At 41.1% G+C, this 17,206-nt stretch overlaps 1 protein-coding gene across 2 annotated transcripts in view; it reads right to left on the bottom strand.

The window, feature by feature from the left end:
• Positions 1-17,206, bottom strand: part of LOC135430346 (uncharacterized) — a 169,811-nt gene that overhangs the window by 56,287 nt on the left and 96,318 nt on the right. The gene's annotated exons all lie outside the window — the stretch shown is intronic.

The raw sequence follows: 17,206 nt of genomic DNA, 5'->3' as shown, positions 1-17,206 counted from the left end.
TTAATATTACATAATTTTGTTTGGAGCCTCTTAGAAAACTTTTCGGTCCGTTGAAGGCATCTTTTCAAGGCCCTTCACCAATCAATATACCCAACTGATATGCGCTGCAACTGGCCAATGTCGTTGGTTCAATGAAGCTGAACGTTTGGGGGCAACATTTATGACAAAATTGAAAACAAGAAAGAAAAAAAAGGACCATCAAGTGCCCTGACCTGGCCTTTAATTCCGACAATTGTTCTATTAATAAAGCAATTCCAAAACGATTAAGAGCAGCTACTACAACAAAGTGATTTTCTGCATTCTGTGCTGGACTCGTCGCGTCGCGTCGCGCAGTGGCTGTGGTCGGTTGCTTGATGGTCTTGCTGGCAACTCATTTGGACATTTATAGCTCGCCAAGATGAGTGGTCACAAATGCGTGGCATATCCCCATCAGGCGACAGGGGCAGCTCACTCAATTCGCCGACTCCCTGAATCTCTGTGGTGAACTTTTACGAGGGGGTAAGCTTTCCGCCAAACAGTTATAAATCACTTGAAGCTGCTGCGGTGGCCAACAGTTGCACACGGTTCACATCTGCCACACACCAACACACACATATACAACCACATTCACATCCATGGGCGACGCTTTCCTTGCCTGACGTTGCGGCGCCATAAATTTAATTTGAAATTAATTTTTTTGCTGCTGCTGCTGCTGTTGCTGGGGCAGGCACCAGTCAGCCTGCTCTATGCCACAGTGTTGCACAAATGGCTGGGTCATCAAAATGCTAAGCTATGTAAATGATAAGCACAATGCACGAGCTGCCTCTGTGCTTACCCCTCCCCCTCTCCCGCGATTGACGCCCGCCGCCGCTCACACAGTTTGCTAAGAGACTTGGCTTATTTTTGCACGCCAACTAAATATGGTAAGGCACGCATTTGTTGTAAAATGCAAAATTGAATATCGAGTGCAGGAGTTGGGCCCAAAGCAATAACAGCTACAACCGAAGCCCAGCTCGGAGTCAGAGTCAGATCCACAGTCAGAGTTGAGAGCCGAGAGCCAAGAGCAGCGGCTGCTTTTGGGCTTTTGGTAATTATGAGCAATGCACTCGATAAAAAATTGAAGTTTTCATTTCGCGAAAGTTGCTGCCACATTTGAATGCCCAAAATGTGGCAGGCAACAACACAAGCCGAACCGGACCGAAACATTTATTGTTCCGCCCGTTAAGGCAAAAAAAAAAACAAACAGCAAAAACAGAAAACAAAAGACGTAACTGCCTTCGCGTTGCCAGAGAGGAACCAAAGGCGACCGCAAGGGCATGCGAACTAAATTTCGTACAATTATGAGACCAAAAATGGACAAGTTGGGCAGAGCAGGCGGGTGGTGCAGCAGGTGGGGGGGAGAATGATGAAGCAACTGGGCAAACGGTAGCAGTAACCGCAACAAAACAATCGAGCTGCATGTGGGAGGTCCTGCAACAGTTGCAACAGTTGCAACTGCAACCCCACATAATGACAACAACAATAACAACAACAACCGCAATGACTGTGGAGAGACGACCACCAGGTGAGCAGCGTTTGGTTGCATGCAAATTTTGTTTTAGCCGCGTTGCCTGCTTGCAGAGCTGGCATTCAGGCAGGCGACAAACTTACGAATTGCTCATGTCAATGCACGCTACGGGTAGCGGGTGGGTTGCCCCCGTTGGGTGGTGCGGTACGGCTTGCCACAGGAAATGGGCGCCACGATCATAATCTCTATGGGAAGCTACTGCAGAAAGCTACTGCTGTTGTTCCTGTTGTTGTTGTTGTTGTTGTTATTCTATGCTGATTGGCATTAATAATGGATTATCACGATCATGTGGCTATGGGGTGTATGGAAATATTGAGCGAACAGCTACTACGAATTTTGCTTTCCTTAACAGTTGTTGTTGTTGTTGTTGTTGTGGTTGTTGTTGTTTTTGGTTTTTTTCATATCGTGCGATCATCAAATAATGTGAACGTGTGATCAACGCTTCGGCTGTTGGGCTTGGACTTGGTCTTGGACTTGGGCACAGTTCTCTCGTGTGTTACACTAACTTATTTATGCGAAATATTTTGAAATCGTGTTTGGAGTGCAGCGTGCGCTCGATCGGACAGAAGGCACAACTGGACGGAGGAGACCAACTTGGCCAAAACTCTCATACGTGGCTTACAGCGCGGCCTCGGTCAACAGCATCGTCATCGCCTTCGTCTTCATCTTCATCTTTTATACCAGGCAGCAGCGGCAGCGGCAGCAGCAGCAACAAAACAACGTGACCCTCTTTTTGCGCCTGTAGATCACGAATTATTCAGAATTTTTTTCTGTTTTTTTCTGCTTTGTTTTTTTTTTATTATATGCACTTTTGCGCTGGGCATGTTGAATATGTGTCAAAGTTGGTAACGACAGGAAATGAATCAAACTATCGATATGTTATTTAATTTGTAAAATATAATTTGAAGAGTTGTTCTTAGCCAAAAGTTTTCTGGCTCAGAGTTCTTGGCATCAGTTGCCGCCTATGCTTAATATTAAAATATATTATTTAATAATAATATTTTTTTCATATTAAAATTTTCGATATTGAAAATATATGCTTGTTTAGATTTTTACTCAGCTAAAGCCTCAAAAAATACATTTAAAATGGTTTAAACATCCGCTTTGTCTCAAAACGTTGTACAATTCAATTTAGAATAAATGAAGTATAACTTCTTTTACTGTAGATAGGAGAAAACATCTGAGCAAAGAAGTTGCTCAGTTCAGATCAAAGCTTCTTCGGCAAGAGCGAGCCTGCTCTTTGTCAGGGAGGTCGAGCAACTCTTGCTCCGCCTCCCGTCGGAGTGCCGTTCCCGCTCTTTTGTGAGACCTCCTTTACATAATTATTTGTGTTATGAGTATTAATATTAATATCCTCATTAAACCAGATCAACTGAAGCACCAAATGCTTTAGTTGCATTCTGTAAATAGGTATAGGCATATATATGAATATACATATATGTATATACTTTCAAGTATGGATTAAAGAAAACACACATACGTATGCGCAATGCGAACCTAGACATGACCAAAATATCCTTTGACAAAGTGTTATTGACTTTTATGTTGCATTCCAATTGAAAGTGCATTAAAAATTCGATTCTTCTCTGCTTTATATGCACTCCTTTTTTTTTTTTTGGGCGAACGCGATTTTGATATTTGTAGCTGTAGCTTTGTCCGCTTCTGCTGTGCTTTTGCATTTTAAACGTTGCTCACAAAATGCTTTTGGCTTGTTATGAGTCATGTGAAAGCGCCAAAAGAAGATTTCGAGTCGGAGTCAAAGGCAAAGGCAGAGTCAAAGAAGAGTCGAAGGCAAAGATTTAGCTAGCGAGCGAGATTCTCTGCCTGATTGTGAAAATTATGTTTGCTCTGAGCGCGGCGGACACACGAGGACAACAACGGCAACATAAACGGCAGGTTCATGTGGCGGTGAAAGGCTGCCATCATCATCAGCAGCAGCAGCGGCGGCGGCAGCAGCAGCGGAGGCAGCAGCAGCAGCGGAGACAGCATTCGCATTGAGGTCCAGGGTCCGAAGCCTAATCATCATTACCATTGTTATTAACATGATTATCTGCATTATGCGGCAGGCCCCAAGAGCAAGTTGAAAGTTCAGAGACGGCGTTTAAGCATGATTATGAATTGGGTCAACGTGCGGTCGCCTCTTTCGGTCTCCCATCCTCCAATCGTTGTTGTTGTTGTTGCTGCCTGCTCAATTATGCCAAACGTCGCTGCATGCGTTTGGGCCCAAATGGTTTTTGGCATTGGAATGGGCCAAAACGAAGACCTGCCAGCCAAATCAAATGAAAATGAGACGTATCGAAAAAATTTAAGTCGAAGTCCGCTAGGATTGACAGGTGACAGGCTGCAGCTAGCCTGAGCTTGGCCTGCAGCAGCGACAACCTTTTAGCTCTCTCTTTTGCTCTCCCTCTCTCTTTCTCTCTCTCTCACTCTGCCTCTCTCAGTCTCCACTCACACGCCCGCTGTATAAGGCGCTGTGGCAGATGAATCTCAGTGGAAACGTGTCTCGCTATTGATGCGGCTTATTATATGCAAATTTGAACCACGCAAAACAACAATCCGAAGCGAATGTCCCTGGCTAGGAACAGACCGAATCCGAGTGCTGCCCATAAAGAACAGCCATGTCAGCCAGGCGGTATACATTCACATATTTTGTTGCTCAAATACCCTGTGCCATTTGGGAAATACAAATGTGATAGTGGATGGGAAACCCATAGAATGTATGTTTTTAAAGTAAAATTTAGCTTGAGGGTATAGCTCGATTTAAGAAATTGCAAATTAAACTAAACTATATTGGCATAAAATACTTTATACCATTAGGAAACATATATATAGCAGCAAAATATAAATTAAGTAACTGATTTACTATTACTTTACAATTTAAACTCCATTCTTTATAAAATGGTTAAAAAAATATTCATTCAAGTCTTGGCAGCTTTTTATATTCACATTAAAAGAATTTTGATATAGAAAAGATTACCCACGTTTACTCCATTTTATAATCTTAAACTTGGGCTCTTTGTGAAACGTTTACGGATACGACACAAAAAAGAATGCAAAACTCAAATTCCCTCAAGAGAGCTAATGTCATTAGGTAAAGGCGTTTTCTTTAACGCTGTTCTCTGCATTAATTCCTACAAAATGGTTCCACTTAAAGAGTATTTCATTGTCTGTAGCTTTCTTGGTTCTGTGTGTCCGTTTTCTAGCCTGCGTAAATTCACAAAATATTGACACCGTGTCGCGGGCAACGTGACAGTGATCGAAATGTGTCTTGGCTACGAGTAAAGCAACAACAACGACAACCGAGACAGGGACAGGGACAAAAGTCGTTCTCAATTCGAAGTTTTTTTTTTGTTCTTCTCAATTGCGGGCGGTTTGTTTGTGACGTTTGCCTAACAAGAAGAAAATTGCTGCAATTCTTTACAAGTTTGAGCGGCAGCAGGCCGTCGCATCGCCAACTTGGCTCGTTCCCATGGATCGTCAGGCTGCTCCTTGGGGCTGCTCTTGTTAGCCCGTTGCCGTTTGGGCTACTTCTATGCGTTCGCCATGCGTTTGTCATGCCAAAAGTGTAGTAAATTGTGTGGCACTTAAGTCAACACATGCGACGGCATCTGTGCATGTGGCCTGGCTAAAAGCAGATCCCTCTGCCTTCTATTCCTCTAGCCAATTTGCATGTAGAACTATCCCGAAGGGGGTTGGAGCGATGCGACTGTTTGTATTGTGCAGGAGATTTCTGCGCTCTATTTTGACTTTGATAGATGTCGTCGAGTTACTTTTGTTCTGAATGTGTGTGCGTGTGTGTGTGTATGTGGCTGATGCGAACGAGATGTGAACGATCTGATTATTATGCTCATTGCGATCGTTCACCCGGAATTGGGTTTATGCGTTGTTAACATATTAATGGAAATTAGAATAGTAATAATAGTCACTTTGAATTTAAGGTTCAAGGAGTGCCTATCGGTAAAAGGACAACTTATACAGATTTAAACTTTAACTTACTGTAACGCTCTAAGCAGAAAATAAGTTCGTTCTGCTTCTTGCCATTGAAATTATTCAGCCAGATATAAACATGCCCATCGGAGCCAAGTCCTCTTACCGAGTCTGACCTCTGGCTTGTGGCTTGGTAGGGCTCATTATGCCCCCAAAATGAATGCAAAGCGGCGGCATTAATGTCACATCGTTCGCCGGGCAATTAAGTGTGCTGCGTGCCACTTCTTTGGCTGACCAGACGCTGCCTTCAACTGAAACTTTTCCTTATGCCTATCAGCTGGTTTGTAGGTTGCTTATCATGCCGCCACACTCTCACTATTCAGGAGTGTCTGCATGTGTGTGTGTGTGTGTTGTGTGTCGTTGCACAAATTTGCAATTATAATTTTGCGCCTCAGAGTCGCTGAGAGGTTCGGGAGACTCTGTGGCGGTGTTTTTACTTTGCGGCTTTGGCTCTTTCAGACGCTGCCGCACCGATTAAATCTCTTACTTTGAGCTGGTCCACGTTCTGGGGTCCAGCCCGCTGCCAGCCCACAGAGCGTAGTTCAACAATTGAATTTTTTAAGCTTAAGCCGCAGCATGTAGCATCCAGTCCAGCCCCCCATTTGGGTCTAGTCCTTTGCATGTCTCGGAACAGAGACGACTCCCTCTAAGCGCAGTTGCCGCCGCCACAAGCGCAGCTAATTGGATTTCTCTCCTGGGAGAGCTTCGCCTGGCTCTGACTCTGGCTTGGCTACGACTACGACTACGTAAACCATATCGATAATGTCTTGATCAGACAGCAGTCGCAGTCGCAGTCGCAGTCAAACTCTCCACTTGGATCGTTTGCCCGTCTGTGGCCAAATTGTAATAGTAAAGCACACAGCGCGAAATTGTGGCACATCGCATATAAGCACAGACAGGCTGTGTGTGTAACACTTTCGGCTCTAACATTTCTCTCAGTGCACAGCGTTGTACTTGCATGTGTTTTTTGCCAGATGAATGATTTCTCTGGCGAACGCGTGTAAAGCAGCAATTAATTTGTACTACGTAACATACAGCAGAGAGTGCGGCACACGGAACTTGGGAACTAGCGATGGCATCGTGATTGAATATTGCGCGTCTCGTGCGTGCTCTCAATTGATGAAATTGCACTACTATAGATAATCCTTAAATCTTTACAAGCTCAGGCTTCACATACGAAACACATGAATGCTGACTGTTTCCAAGCTCCAAGCTCAAGTAAGGTAAAGTAAAGCACATTGCGCTTTTCAGGGAAAAGCGCACTAATACATGTACACACACTAATACACAGAAATGCTTAAGTAAATATAGTTATAACCCATGCTCATCTCTATAGCGAATTTTCCTGGTGGTGCGTGCCTGATACACAGCAAAAGGTTACAAAGCAATTATAAGGCACTGCAATGGGGGGATTCTCAACTGCGCCTCAGTGTGTTATAATTCTCTTAGCATATATGAGCAGATGGGGCTCAGATCTCGGACAGCATCTCTCATGTAACCGCGACACGACGACCTCTTTGAATATTGTGGCAACCCAGACGGGCAGGCGCAGGCGCGCTGGCACCGGCCAAGTTTGGGTCTCAGACCTCCGAGTCTGGAGTACGTTGTTCAGCGCACTTTTTGTTGTTTTTGTGGCTTTTTGTTTTTTGTTTTTGTAATCTACGCTATAATCATGCACTGAGCAAATTCGCATAGCCGCCCATTATTCCACCCACTTTTTTTTGTGGTTTTTTGGCTCGAGTGCAAAGCGAAGCATTCAGTTGTTGTTGTTGTTGTTGCTTTTATTGCAGCAAAATACACTTAATTTTGGCCTTTTTGCCGCAATTCATGAATTTCACATGGCCGCTGCGTTGCCTGCCCCTTTCCCTGTCCCTGCCACAGCCTGCACCTTCAACTCCCCAACTGCAATGTGCATCAATCGATCGGCGGCTCAGCGTCTCAGCGCCGCAAGATGATCTACATTAAGAGAGAGATTTTTGCAGCAGCCTCATACAGCATCCAGCCAGGCGCTTACCGATTCGCATCCAACTCCAAGCCCCAAGTCCGACCTTTTGCTGTAACCGCCGTCTCGGTGGGCGTGTTCTGTTTTTTTTTTTCTTTCTGAACTGAACGCTTTGCTCGCTGCTGCTCTGTGCGCCAGGCCTTGGTACAGTTTTAAGTAATTGCATTATGTTTAAGTTCAGTTTTTTTTTTTGTGTTTTTCAGTGCTCGAAATCGATGTTTACCTTGAAGTTCGAGTGGGAGGTTTTCGATTTTAAGACACTTCAGTGGGCTAAGCCAATAATATTAAAATTCTTCAAGATATTTGGTGAGCGAGGTGAAGGATGTTATTTATGTTTATGTAATGCACATTTATCCACATAAAACTATATCTACTTTAAAACATTTTTTAATTATTTACAAAAATTGCGTTTCAAATAAAGTCGACTTCCCAAAAACTTATTTATATCTGACTCTTGATTTATTTCAAATTAATAGCACCTTCTCCTAACTATTCGTCGAAATAGGAGCAATTTAATCCGTACATTTATGCTCTTAAATGCACAAGAAATGTCCCGGCGAGTGGCATAATCAAAATGCAGCATTAAACAGCTCAGAATTTTGTTTTTATTCCCAGACCCCCCACAAATCGTTCAGACTAATTAAAACGCATATTACGAATGCTATTAACATGACAGCGAACACAGCGCCATCGAACAGGCTATAAAACTGCGGACAAAACCTAATGATCAGAATCGGAGAACAGAATCGAGCCAGAATCAGAGAACAGTAACGATTCAAATCAATGTGCATATTTCGAAATCATTTTAAATGTGGCCGGACTTGGAGTTGGAGAGGTCGAGACTTGAGGCTACTGCAAAATTGCCTGGCCAGATATTTAATCCAATTAACCGAGAGCCGGGTAGCAGAGCAGAGAGAGCGAGAGAGAACACAAGAATACGAAGCTGAAAATTATCGAAATCAGTTAACCCACACAGAGCTCTTGGCGAGATATTGTCACTAATGAGTTATGAGGCACAGACGACATAAGAGCGAACCCAGCGGCAACCAACATGGAACTGGCAACCTGCAACTGGCAACAACGTGCAACAGCTGCAGTCGCATCCAGCAACTGACTGACTGTTGAACATTTTAAACCATAACATTTTATTAACATAATAAAATCAAAATTATCAACAAAGTCGTCAATGTCGACGACGAAGTCGAGACGAAACTGAAACTGAAAAAGGTAAGCTTTAGTCAAGAGAACACGACTAGAGGATACCCTGTGCTGAGGCTAGAACTTGCCACTAGTCAGCTGTGCGCTTTAGAAAATTTAAATTGAAGAATTCTCTCGTTTTGAAATGGGAAATGGAAATAAAACGTTTGCAAATGAATCTAATTATCAAATTTATCTGCAGCTGGTATTCATAAATTCATAGACTAAACACGCTCCTTCTGCATTCTGACTCATTCAACATGCATTAAGCTACCCTTTCGTTTTGGCCGCATTCTTGTTTACAGGGTAGAGAAAAATGAAAATGAGACAACTTTGGAGGTAACGAGCTGAAGCTAGCGGCTCACTGATTGGCATCTTGTAGCTGGTGTATTTGTAACTGTGCAGCTGTGAAGCGCTGAGAGAGGAGCTCAAAGAATAATAGCTGAAAATTTGTATTGGATTTGGAATTAAATTTCGTAGCGCCAGGCGAGTGCATAATATAATATATAGTAAACGGCTGCATTTATGCCTAAAGAGAAATGTTAACTGGCCCACACACTCATTGTCAGCCCAGCGCCGTTCAGACAATATCTTTTGATAGTTTAGAGTGTGGTGGTCCGCCCAGACAGCTACGTGGTAGTCTGGGTATCCACATAATGTTCGCCTCATGCGGCGCTGTGGCCGGTCTCTAGACAAGAATTATGATTTACAATAATGAAGCGTTATATTGTCAGCCGATAGGCATCTCTCAGGCGCTGGGCTTGCCACTATCGTAAACCTGATGAGTTGTTATAGATTTTTAAACAGAGTTCAATAATCGTAGCTCGCCGAAGTAAATTTCATATGAAATTAACGCCCAATGAGTTGTTTGCTTGTTTGTTTTTTTCTCAGTCGTCGCATTGCTCATAAATTTTATTATGAACTTCAACTCGTTGCTGAATCCGCTGAACGTGAATATTCGAATTCACTCTCCCGTTGAGCGCACACACAGATCGATGCGATGCGATGCGATGCTCATAAACAACATGCAGAAATTACTTGTTTAAAATTTGTCACACCATTAGTAAAAAAAAAAAATCGGCGGCGAAAGGACCTCGCTGTGGTCAGAGATCCCCTACCAGTTCCACTTACAGTTCCAGTGCCAGTGCCAGAGCCATTGCCTTGTTTGCTCTTGATTTTATCAACCGCAAAACATCTACTCAAGTGTCAGTGTCACTCGCCCAGCGGGCGGGCGGCGACGGCCGACGCAGATGAGGACCCTGGACCATCCCAGGCGTTGAAAAATGAAGAACAGACAGACCAGACACACCAGACAGTTCACGAAATACCAACAACTAAAAATAATGCACGATCTTTAGGGTGCCAAAGATTAAATACCCTTGCACAATCAAATCTAAAGCTAGTTACAGCTACAGAAGCTGAAGTAATCCCAAGCTTAATCTTACAAAATTTTAGCTGTTGTTATGTGGCATAGTATCGAGATCTTTTGTAAGTACTCTCATATAATAATTCGATCATCTATTCAGATTTTGATAACGATTGCTTGAATTATATCAAGTATAACCTACTTAAATAGATTCTAAATATATAAACTTCTTAAAAATAAGCGTTGATAACCAATTGATTGTCTTTCATTAAAGGAATTCAAGTTCCACAAGAATTGTCGTACGAAGAGGCTTGGTTGGAAGGAATCAGAAAATAGACTGAGCTGATTAAAGCGTCTTTTTTATATATATAGGATATACACTATCAGCCTATAAATTAAGATACTCGTTACAAAGTTCATCATTAAACTAAAATACCCTAATCGGCAAGGGTATATAAATGCCAAAACGCTTGCTTTCCGCGCTCAGTTGCTGAGCCAGCGTCGAACTTTATCCACATAATGAAAACACCCTCAACTTAAGTGCATAATTTATAACGAAACGAGCCAGCGAGACAATGAAAAGGTTGAAATACCAACCAGAACGAGCCTTGGAATTGGACTTGGAGTTCGAGCTAAAGCTGGAGTTGGACTTGGAATTGATCTTGGACCAGGGGCCAGTTTGTGTGTTAATAAATTTCTTAATAAAACATGCAAATTCAAATGCATTTATCTAGATCAGCCAAAAGCGACAAAATTTTACGCTCATACCATTTATCAGTGCGATTCGCATAATTTTTTTGTGGCACACGTCTCATCTGTGGGTAGGGCCCAGCTCAGCCCAGGTCCTGGACTGGCCAAAAACCAGTTGAACTCAATAAATATTTTGACTCTTGACAAATGCGCTGAACAATGCCAACAATGCCAGCAATTCTTCCAGCATCCCAGCCTGACAGCCAACCTTATGAATATCAAAGGGCAAGGACAGCTAACAGTTATCCAGGGGCGTCACCTAACCGCAAAATCCCATAAATATATCACAAACTATTACAAAAGGTACAAATTCTAAGGGAAGTTTTCGCAATTGTGCCAATTGGTTCGAGTTCGTGTCAAAATTGTGTTAAGTAGGAGGGCACAACCAGGGGCAATTTGTGTCCAAAATTATAATGCTGAAAACATGAGAAATTGCTGGGCTGCCCATTGTTGCCCCTTAAGGGGCGATGGGAGTAAAGGAATATAACCACAGAAATGTCAAAAGAAAGTTTTGGTAATAAGAAAATATTCTGAGTTTTGGTTAGCTATGTATTTTTAAGTGGTAGCGATACCTGATATTAGGGATATTCCCATTTTAAAAGGGTATTCGATCGTCTTAAATTCTTAACCTTAATAACATTTTAAAAAAATCGACTCTATTATTTTCTAACATAATATAGTTCTCTTTTCAATATTATATTTATTAAAAAATACTATTTGTGATGGTATAAAGTTTTAACCATGAACATCTAATAGCATTTTAAAAATTTCCATTCCAAATCAAATATATTTGAATTACTTTACAAAGCATCTGACAAATATGCGCAGTATGCTTTCAATAAATGGAACTAAATAAATGATTTGAGTGCCGACTCAACCAGTTCTCTTCACGGAGCATTGGAAATTATCTATAAGCAATTATTAGTTCACACAAGCATAAAACGTTTATAACATTTCCGCATAAACTTAACACCCGTAAAATATTATAAATTTGACAAACAAAACTGAGATCGAATGCATTTGCATATTTCATATGACAAACGCGGCGGTGGGTCTCGGTCTGGATCAATGGATCCCAATGCGTCTCTTCAAATACGAGAGACATACACACACGCACACACGTTTAGCGTGAACTGAAAAGCGTGTTAATTTTCACTGTGCATTTATTGTGGCCATATATTGAAAGCAAGGGGCTGGCACAGTGGCGGGGGGAGGTTAGCAAGCAAATCGAACGTCTTATGTTAATGGGCGGTTCAGATGGACGCCCCAAAGTTTCACCGTTGAAAACGTTGCGCTGTAAAGCTGTTAATTAAAACGAAAAAATGTACCAAAAAACAAAAAAAAAAAGAAAAAAAAACAATGAAAAAAGAAGACGACCACACAAACGAATTGGATTCCCACCAAGCCAGTTTGTTGCCTATTTAAGTCTTTTGTCTTATGGATGCACTTGTCGCTTTCTGCCCACAACTCGACCCGACTTGGACGAATATTTGAATATTTTTGCTAGCTGTACTCGTTTCGCTGATTGATTCTCTAAACAGCTGCCACTCCTGCAGTCCCCGGACATAAAAAGAAAACAAGCTGGAACAGATGTGTGCGTGTTGCCGAAGACGCAATACCCTTACAGACAGACAGATTTTTATGCTTTGAATATCTGTACTTTAGTTTGGAAAAATCTATTATATATATAGAGAGACATTGGTTAAACGAAAGGTATATGAATATGGTATAATGTGAGGGATATGTTATGTAGTTTACATTATGAGCTAAATGGATATTCGACTGATAGCTTCTATGCTGCTTTACAGAGCAGACGATGGACGATGGACATACTTTAATTCGGACAGAACGCCGATACTGGTAATACCCTTTGGAAAGGGTATACACAAAGTTGTAAAAAGAGGTAACAAAAACACGAAATGCGAACAAGTTGTAGCAGGTTTCGCATCATTTGTGGAGTTATCAATCACACATAGAAATTTGAACGTTAGATGAAGCGCGAGTTTGACTCTGACTACGCCTGGGCCGAATGTTAGTCATTAATTATGCGACGACGACGACGACGACGACGACTGATCCAACAGTTTCAGCTGGAACCAAGGCATCAAGCACAGACTCATCATCGTCAATATTGACAGCCAGGCGAACCGCACGAACATGTTCTTTAAACTTTAGCCTTGAAATGGCAGCAGCATCACAGTTTGCACATTTAGTATGATTATTTTTGAAATAAAAAAAATTTCTATTTATTTTTTTAAGATTATTATTTTTTTTTTGTTTGTTGATGCAGCAGGGTCTAGAGAAGCAGGTCTTACCGGGTCTTAGTCTCTTCGACGGTTTATTCACATAATTGTTGCTAGTATTTTTTTGTTTTTCTGTTTTTGTTGGGGTCTTGTTTATATTTAATTGCTAAAAACTATAATTCTGTCAAGTTTATTATGAAAATAATTATAATGCACGTTTTGTTTGTTGTTGTTGTCGTTGTTAGTGGTGCCATTGTACGGCAAGTTTATCTAAGTGCGCATATCTTAAGATTTTGCGTCTAAACAATGGTCGTGGCTTGGCTGATTTAGCGTTATAATTACCCCCAGACGACTGTGCACAACAAAAAATACCAAATCACACACACACATAAGCACACACATATAGATAGACATATAAATTCTATGTAAAGTTTTGTAAAGAACTTGTCCATTGGGTCATTGGGTTAGTGTTAAGTCATTTTCATTGAAATTAACAAAAAACACACACACAACGGTTCTGCTGCCAGAAAGTGAGTTCAAGTTGACATACTTAAGCATTTAGTAGGCAATGGGAATGAGTCAGGAATTTGATGGAGCGATTGTACAAAGGCCAAACAGGGCAAACAGAAAACAGAGTAGCGGAGACTTTTCTATTAAGTAGTATGCGCATTAACTGTTTGAGAATTTTGAGCTTTGCTTAGCTGACAAAGTTGTCAACTGATACAATTCGATTTGATTTTATGAACAGCTCGACATAATTTCATTTAAGATATAAAATTGCATAATTTAAAATGCATATATATGCGTTTTGCACTTATCTTAAGATATATATAAAATAATAATCTCCTTCCTTATCAATTTCATATTTTAGTTTATTTTATTATATACCTAAGCTCCTTAACCAAACTTCTCAATTTCCGACAAAATAAAAAGGGCCCACTTCCTTTCATTGACTGTTTTACCTTTCCATATTTAGACTCTACTAAGCCCCATATCCAAACAATTAACGCCTTTTAACGCTTGATCAGCAAACGCTCTGATCAGTGGACCACAGGCAGAGATTGGATGCTCGTGTATACCACACCTTGTGTGTTATGTAGTTTTGCTTATAATTACAGCGAAACCGACAGATGCCATAAATCTCAAATCCCATGAAACGCTACAAATTAACATTATTAAAATTTGGTTTCGACACATAAAACAAAAGACCAAAAAAGGCAAATAATAATATTTTGATGTTATTTGGACTAAACTAGCGGCCACAGTACCGAACCCATGTGCTAAGTGAGGAAGTAAACGTTAACAACTCGACTCTCTCTTTAACTCTTCAAGGAAACATGATGGGAATCAACAAAGGCAAATTGTGAATGGGGCAGGGAAACTCGATAGGAAACTTGCTTAAGGTTCAAGCTTGCAGCGTATAGAAAAACTTATACAACTTGAAGAAAACTAACAGCTGAGCCGTAAAACGTGTCATCTGAAAAAGCAGAAGAAGAAGAAAAAAAGGTGAAGCATTTGGGAACAGTTGATTTTTATCGAGCCATAAAATCTACACTCTTTTGATGCCGTTGCCTGCCTTTACTCAACAGCAATTTACGATTGATAATAAATCATTGCAGATATCTGTACCAAGTTGTGCCCGAAACAGAAACAGAAAAAAAAATAAAAAGATATGAAATCCTGATGCACTAATTCATTTTTTATTAACGCCCCGGGGCAAATGTGGAAAAACACGACAACAACAACAAAACCCTCGCAAAGAAGAAGTAGAAGTATATATTTATAATCAATAACAAGGTTCGACTGCGTGCACAGTTGGAAATCAGGACACCAATAAAAACTCAAGAGCGTTTTAGGCTGGGAAACGAAATCTCATCTAAATAAAAATATATATATACATACTTTTTTTGATGTTTATATGACGGCGATAGTCTGTGAGTCCGTGAGTCACATTTACGAGTTTCGATTTTGTAGGAGAGGCCGTTGTTACACAAAAGAAAACAATATGATGGGTCCTTACAGAGATCGCATTGTCTCTATAGAATGTATACATAAATAGAGTCAGAGTTAGGAGGCCGAAATCTAGTTGGTCGGATGATAAATTGCTGGCCAGACGCCAGCTAAGGTTTCCAGCAATTGTTATGAACTGTTTATGCCTTGGCCTGGGGCAGCTGTGGGCAAACGAAACGCCCGCCAATTAATGGAGGGGGGACTCCTCGATTTTTTTTTGTAGGTACAGTTGCTACCGAACCTATCAGAACTCAATCAAAGTCTTTTCACACCTCCGGCAACTTATCGCACACATCGATCAAGGGGGGAAGTGCGCAACTTAACGGACCCGAGTCCCGCATCATGGATTGCAGCAACCATAACAATCGTATTAATCGTGCGATAGTAAATTAATGCAAACCATTGTAAGGTTCGACACGATTCCTGTTAGTAACGCTGATTAGGATCAGGCCACGGCCTCACGCACCACGCAAGGATACATTAATGTGTCAACATGTGCGATAAGTCTGAATTCAGAAAACAGAGTGGAGAACACACAGTAGTTGTCGCTGGTAGCCCACAAAAACAAATATAATTCTGATGTCTAGTTCCTGGTAGTGAGATATTGTGTACGAAAGATCTGATAGGGATCACACACACACACAAGCACTCACACATACAAACAAGCACACACAGCACACACAGCACACACACGATTCGTGCGAATGTCACAGCGACCACAACAATGTGCGCATAATGAGTAGAGGGCCGGCCAAAGCCGAGGAACCGTAGCCAGGAGCCAGCAGGATTGCAGCGTTGAGATATCACATGCTACCAATATATTTGAGAACTCCCTGGGCGCAATTCTCAAAGCCATAAACTACATTTCGTTTTTTTTTTTGTACATTTTGAAAACAATTTTAATGCCTCTTTTTGGCATGCTACATAAATCTTTTGGCAGGACATGGGCGCTTGAGGAAAATTTCATATCACTTTTTATTGCGATATGCAAATGGTTTGTTTGGCTTGATTTCCATTGTCTAGTCCTATGCTGACCTTCAACCCTTCGCTTAGAGCACACAGACAGTATGCGGTTGACCGCATTTTCAACGGTTTCCGCTCGCTCTCCCAGAAAGGGTTGGCATCAAGTTTTTTGTTGCTTTTTTCTTTTTAAGCGCTAACAACTTGATTAGAAAAACTTGCCGTACATTATTCTTGATTAAGTCACATTAATTATGATAATGATGACGACTGTCTCGAATCGCAGCATTCAAAGGCACACCCAGGCTCTGGGTTTGTAAAGAGGGGCAATTGAAACGGGAACAGGATATTGTTTGACTTCAAGGTCCAGACAATGCAGAGACGTGTGCGCGAATAAAAAATGAGCAAAGCAAAAAAGATCATAAAAAAAAAAGAAAACTGGAGAATAGAGCAGCAGAGCAGCCGAGCAAAGAGAAATACATTTATGTATGTGTGATAAATGTCAATTTCCTGCTCAGCATCCGACACGCCTGAACTCGACCGAACTGGCTGGCTGATGACTTCATCTGTAGGATATCTAGATTATATACGGAAGTTATCTAATAACGGCTGACACTTTTAATCCTTTTATGAAATTAATCAAGTGTGCCCATGAAAGAACCAATGTCCAAAGCGGGCAGCTGTTTGTGCTGCAGATGCAATTCACGCTCTGCTCAGCTGAAATTGTGAAATACTTTTCTAATTGTTAGCAAAAAGAGATTTGAAACTCCATAATAGAGGGTGGCTGTACGTATCTAGACAGCATAAAAATGTACTTAGACATTAAAACATCAATTTTTTTCTAAAGGCAACTGAAATTTAGACTATTTGAAATTTCGGGAAGAAATAAGTAAAAATGTGTCGCAAAGGTTATCTTTTCAGACTTTTTGATCTTTCAGTTTATTTTCTCATAATTGGGTGAGTTCCTGAATTGATTATTTAAATAGTATAGCATTGTATTCTATTAAAATTTCTAACGTTTTAGTTAATTTAACGAAGACTTAGCTAGGCAAGGCCTTAAGAGACGTAAAATATTTAATTAATTCTTGATTCTTTAGACTTAAAGCAAACTAATGTCGACTATATGAAACACGAGAAGTATGGTT

This window comes from Drosophila montana, unplaced genomic scaffold (assembly GCF_035044405.1).
Source record: "Drosophila montana isolate Dmon_TW-CO22-7 unplaced genomic scaffold, ASM3504440v1 contig_3003_1, whole genome shotgun sequence".
Lineage (NCBI taxonomy): Eukaryota > Metazoa > Arthropoda > Insecta > Diptera > Drosophilidae > Drosophila > Drosophila montana.
The sequence above is the reverse complement of the archived record's forward strand: the minus strand, read 5'-3'. Positions and strand labels throughout refer to the sequence as shown.